The sequence below is a fragment of the Cupressus sempervirens genome, chromosome 7, assembly GCF_028749045.1.
Source record: "Cupressus sempervirens isolate cs-2001-9-10 chromosome 7, ASM2874904v1, whole genome shotgun sequence".
In the NCBI taxonomy this organism is placed as follows: domain Eukaryota; kingdom Viridiplantae; phylum Streptophyta; class Pinopsida; order Cupressales; family Cupressaceae; genus Cupressus; species Cupressus sempervirens.
In genome coordinates, this window is record NC_143124.1 from 672,321,126 (window position 1) to 672,326,985 (window position 5,860).

Genomic DNA, 5,860 nt, shown 5'->3' on the forward strand with positions numbered 1-5,860 from the left:
TTTAGAAACTCAATAATTGCAATTAAATAGCTGAAACTTGGACATCATGTATCATTCAGGGATTGCAAATGGATTTAGAAATTATTCTAAAATATAGTGTTTGTAGAAAAACACAAGAAAAGATGTGCAATCAATAACTTAATAAAATTGATTTAAATGCAAGTACTATGCAACCATTGAGAAATTCAAGTATGCTTAAGGGTTGAGGGTAGTAGGGAGGAATTATGTACATATTTAATAGTAGTGCAACATAGACTGGTTATGAGGGGCACTATGTTATACAAAGTTCTACGTTACGGGCACTTTGTGGAATAAGCAATGACAAAGAATTAGGGCATCATTTAAGTATTCTAGGTGGTACTGCAAAATTTCTAAAATTGTTTCCACATGGTCTAGAGAGAGAAATAAATTCCACATCCTTCAATCTAACCTTAGTTCTCTTTTGAAACTCTGAGTGGATTTGTGTGTTAAAGCTTTGGTAGCATTGATTGTAATAGCAAGAATGGATATTCAAAGACTATTGCAATGAAGGAAGTATGCTAGTAGAGATACAAATGGTTTTGGGGAATATCAATGAAGATGGAATACAAGCCTTACAATCCTCTCAAGGTGATGGGATTGGGCCTTAAACTCATCCTATACAATGCTTGAGCATATCCCAGTGTAGCTCCGACAGACCAACCAATTGATCCATACTGCATCTGAAACTCATACCTACAAAATCAACATTAGAATGAATCATTCAACATTGACACAAGCCTTAAGAAAAATAATGTCACAAATTACTGATTCTTCAAACTAAACCTGATAACCAATTCCAAATAGGGGCATAAATAATTGCAATAAATTGTAGGAACTATTTCAGCGCAAATTTGTGACTTACAGGTAACAAGCTAGTCAATTAGACAAATCATGTATTATAATTTTATGAACTTTTTAGTTCAAAATTTTTTTGTTCAATAGTTTCTTGGTTAGCTCAACATTTTAAATCATACACTATGATCCATCATCAAAATAAATGAGTCAGAAATTTAATTATATAAACTTTTGCAAGAGATTTTGCATTACCTGCATTTCTCTAGGAGTTTAAGCTTCTGGAAGTTGAACCAAGAGTCACCAGTTTCTACAATGACAACTATCTCATTTGATAGCATGGCCTACAAATAAGAAGTGTTTACTCATTAATCTATAGGAACAACAAAAAAACCAATGATTGAAGTACCGACTGAACCATAAGTCATTTTATGATATGTAGTGATTCTCAATAATTTTACCTGGATGTGTTTGAATAAAAATTTGACTCTAAGAGCCTCGTTTGGAGCACCTTTCAAGGGAACACCGTGAGGCACAAATATATGCTAATAATTATCAAAGGCCATTGTATTGTGCTTCAACTTCTTTGCGATGGCTTCTAAGAAGTCTTTCATTAATATACACCCAAAAGTAGGTCCATTTGTGATAGTTACCAGATTAGGCTGCACAATTATAGATTTCTCCTTCTTCAAGAGTAATTAATATCCCATTGAGCTATATTCATTAAAAATGGGCCCTGCAAATAAGTAAGTATCTACAGACTCAACTATTTCAGCACAGAATGCAGTATCGACTACACCTTAGTAAGTTCTTATGAAATGTGGAAGAATCTTTGAAACTTTACCCTTAGTCGATGGCATTGCGACCACAACATAACCTGAAGCATTTTTCAATTCCGTAAATGCATCTTTTGCCTTAACAACCCTCAGCTTTGGACCCCTAACCAACACTTTCTTAACTATTGCATTTAGAAACTCTATAGTTGTTTCCATAGCTACTTCCAAACTTCTTGGATTGCTTAGCCTATAGTTCATGCTAGCCAAAAAAACTATTAAAAAAACAAGTTACAAGTGGCTTCTAATGCAATGAGCAATGCAAGAGTTTCATGACATACAAAACTTGCTTTTAATTTAATTAATGGATTTTTTGACCCACCAAGACCTTTCAAACATTGGAAAACTATAAGAACATGTCATGGTGAAACAAAATAAAAGGCACACTTCTAAATTTATTTTGCAAAGGGTACACACACATTAAGAAACAATGAAAAGGGAATAAAGTTTACACATCGACCCAATGTCTTGAATGATAATTTAAACCTTACTACTATCAAACAATGTATTGGAAATAGTATGTGTGGTGAACCTTGCATGCTAAAAGATATACACTAGATCAACTAAGGAAGAGTTGAATATAGTATAATGAGAAAACTAATCTGACAACATTTAAAATGATATGAATGAAAAAACCCTCAAATGTGTTTCATTGATTCTATGAATGAAAATTCTGATCAACCAAACCAAAGTAAACCTACAGACAATAAGATCTTGAAAATACAAAAAAGACAGGAGGCCAAAGACTAAAAATCTTGATCACCCCTCAAAAGAAAATTTTTAGTCGGAAATAAGAGGCTGAGATCCACAACATGAACAACTCACACATTTAATACTTAGACATGTAGGACATTGTACAAGTACAAAAATTAAAACTAATTCCAAACTAATCAAATTTCCACAGTCTATTTGAATATTATGTATGGCTTTTCGATTTTGATTGTGTATGTATTTTGTATTTTTTAATATCAATGGTTTAGATCATAGTATGATCCATTTTCTGAGCATACAAAATATGTAATATGAGAAAAAACTTGCAATCTGCAACTACAAAAATACATTTTACATATTTTTATGTTCTTACATTCTGATGATGGATCAAAGAGTGAGATTCTAAATAATGATGCTAAAAAAAGTAGAATCAAAACAAAAAGTCCATGTAGAAGAAACTAATTTACCTAAAAGGAAGCAAAAATCCCACTTGGGAGTGAGCCATAATGGAATAGGCTCATCACAAAACATATGGTGTGGAATGCCAAGGAGATTATAGCTAATGCTGATGTAAACTGGCTTACTCTCAATAAGCACTACATAAATGGCATGATCAGTACCTTTACAATTTTTCTCAGTAGTTTTGGGTCATTAAATTGGATAGAAAATTGATAGTAAAATGTGAAAGAGAACACACATAATGTCACATCAAAATAAGTTTGCATCCTACATATGAGTATGCATCAAAACTGAATTTTTACCTCCTCAATCTATCTGTATCAATAAAGAAATAAGACGTTTTTGTAATACAAAATTCTTGAACCCTATTCGACTGTAATCTTTCAAACCTACAAAATAAAACAAAAGCCATAAGAACTAAAATAAAAGGATTTATTTCTAACAAACAATCACATATGCTTTGTATATACCTTAGGACATGATACAAGCTGTTTCACAAGCAACACTAAACATTCCAATTTTTTTCTCGTTTACTAGAGTGATGATAAACTATATGCAAAGTAGAAATAGTGCAGCATAATAGATGATTAGTATCTAGAATTTTTAATACTGAAAATTATAAAGAATGTAATACTCACAAGTGTCACTGCCTAAGAGAATGCAACCCAAGTTTATCATGATCTCTACAGCATTCATTGCATTGGGAATACCCTACTTATTTGCAAACACCAGTAACATTGCATCTCGTAGTTCATCTTGCAAGAACAAGAAACTTAAATGATAAAAATAATTCTACAGATACCATGAAAATAATTGTATTTCTATTCATTTTTCAAATGAAAGAGTGCAGTAGGTATGCAACCATGACTAAGGAAAGTGAAATTTCACACCATTTTCCATGTTGATGTTGAGATACAGACCTGTGCAATCCAATCTTCCAAGGAATAGATAGCACCACGTATCGCCATCTTTGCCAAAACAAGATTTGTCATAAAGCGATGTTAGAATAGTTACTAAAACGGTCATAAATTATGTTGTTATAGTAAAAGAATACTTTAACTTAAGAAAAAAAACTATACAATATTAAAACATGATATTGTGCTTTAAAAACTAAAAAGGTACCTGTAACGGAGAACTTCATTTCGACTTGCTAATTGGTTGTCACTATTAACTATAAGCTTATCTTTAAAGTTTGAGCTTCACTTGGTTTCGAGAATAGTTAAATATTCTCTACTTAACAGGGCCAACCACGTGAAGGTGGAAGCTCATTTGACCCCTCCCCCCCCCCCAACATCACTCTAAATTCCCTATTAACATTTAATAACATTCAATTCATCCATTTTTGAAATATAACATTCAATCATTATAATCACATGATAACATTCATTAACACGTAAAATTCATAAACACACAACATTCATGAATAATTCAAAAGTAAGTCATTCATGAATAATTCATTAACACAATATTCATTAATACCCAATATTAATGAATAATATTCATTAACACAATATTCATTAACAATATTCAAGAGTAAGTCATTCATGAATAATCATATCTTTTTTGCTTTCTTGCCGTATCTTTTTTTCATAAAATTTCTAAGAGGAATATCAATGTCCTCGTCATCACCATTAACATTTAATAACATTCAATTCATCCATTTATGAAATATAGCATTCAATCATTATAATCACATGATAACATTCATTAACACATAAAATTCATAAACACACAACATTCGTGAATAATTCATTAACACACAACATTCAAGAGTAAGTCATTCCTAAATAATTCATTAACACCCAACATTAATGAATAATATTCATTAACAATATTCAAGAGTAAGTCATTCATGAATAATCATTTCTTTTTTTCTCTCTTATCGTTTCTTTTTTTCATAAAATTTCTAAGAGGAATATCAATGTCCTCATCATCCCCCTCCTGTACTGGTTCTAACACATGTCTCCTCCTCATCTATTCAGGAACATCATGAGGTCATTGCACTGAAGGGGGGTCCACTGCAATAACAAGTACTCCATGAGTTAAATTCACACCATTTTATATTAGTGAATTATGAGTTTTTATTTAAGTAAAAGAACTATAAATCAATAAATTAATTTAAAAGAACAAAACATAGATTTTCTTTACCTGAATGTGCGACATGATCTACCTACTGATCAGTCTGAACATCCTCCGACACTCATTTAGCACAACATGATTCTATATCCTCAACACAAAAAGGTTACACAAAGTTCAATTAAAGATGTTAAATTGTATTAATAATTATATAATTAGTTTTAAATAACAAATGAGCACCTCCATCGATAGTACAATGCACATCAGGGGCTTCATGATGTTGTGTATGATCTGTGTCACGATTAATAGGCTGCATTGCAATGTCATGCACATTATTATCAAATAAATTGTTGCTCAAGTATTCAATTTCTAATAAATATGTTGTCATATTTACCTATGCACATGATGCGGGAGACTGTTCGGTCGGGGGAATGGAAGTTTGCCGTAGGCATTCAGCCACCGTTGCATAGCCTTGCTTGAATGCAATTTTTTTGTGTTCTTTTGTGGCCTCCAGATTAAAATCAGCACCCTACAATTTTTTATTAATTAACAAAATTATTTGCATTTTATAAATCATTTTTCTTTGCAATTCATTTATTGCTACTTACAACGCGTGGTTTGATTTTTGAATATCTCCCAGAGCCAAGTCTGTGCTGCCCAACCTTTTCCAGCCTCACCTTTGTTGCCTTTGATGTGTCCTGCAACCTATGAAAAGTTTGAAATATGTTAGATGATATAGATATAAAGATCAGTACTAAATAGTGGATTATTAAATGGTATGAAGGTTTTAGCATAAAGTAGCATGTTCCACCAAAAATATGAAAAAAGGGAAGAAATTATAGCATCATACCTTTAATTGACATGTGTAATCATGCTATTTATCCATGGAGTTCATGCTAAGTATTTATCCATATTCTAACATGCCTCTCCATAAAATTACACATCAATTTTGACAATCTATATTATCC

General features: G+C 31.8%; 1 pseudogene; it reads right to left on the reverse strand.

Annotated features, from left to right (window-relative positions):
* Window positions 1-593: 593 nt before the first annotated feature.
* LOC149548457 (pyruvate decarboxylase 1-like) lies at window positions 594-5,344 on the reverse strand (annotated as a pseudogene).
* Between the last annotated feature and the right edge of the window lie 516 nt (window positions 5,345-5,860).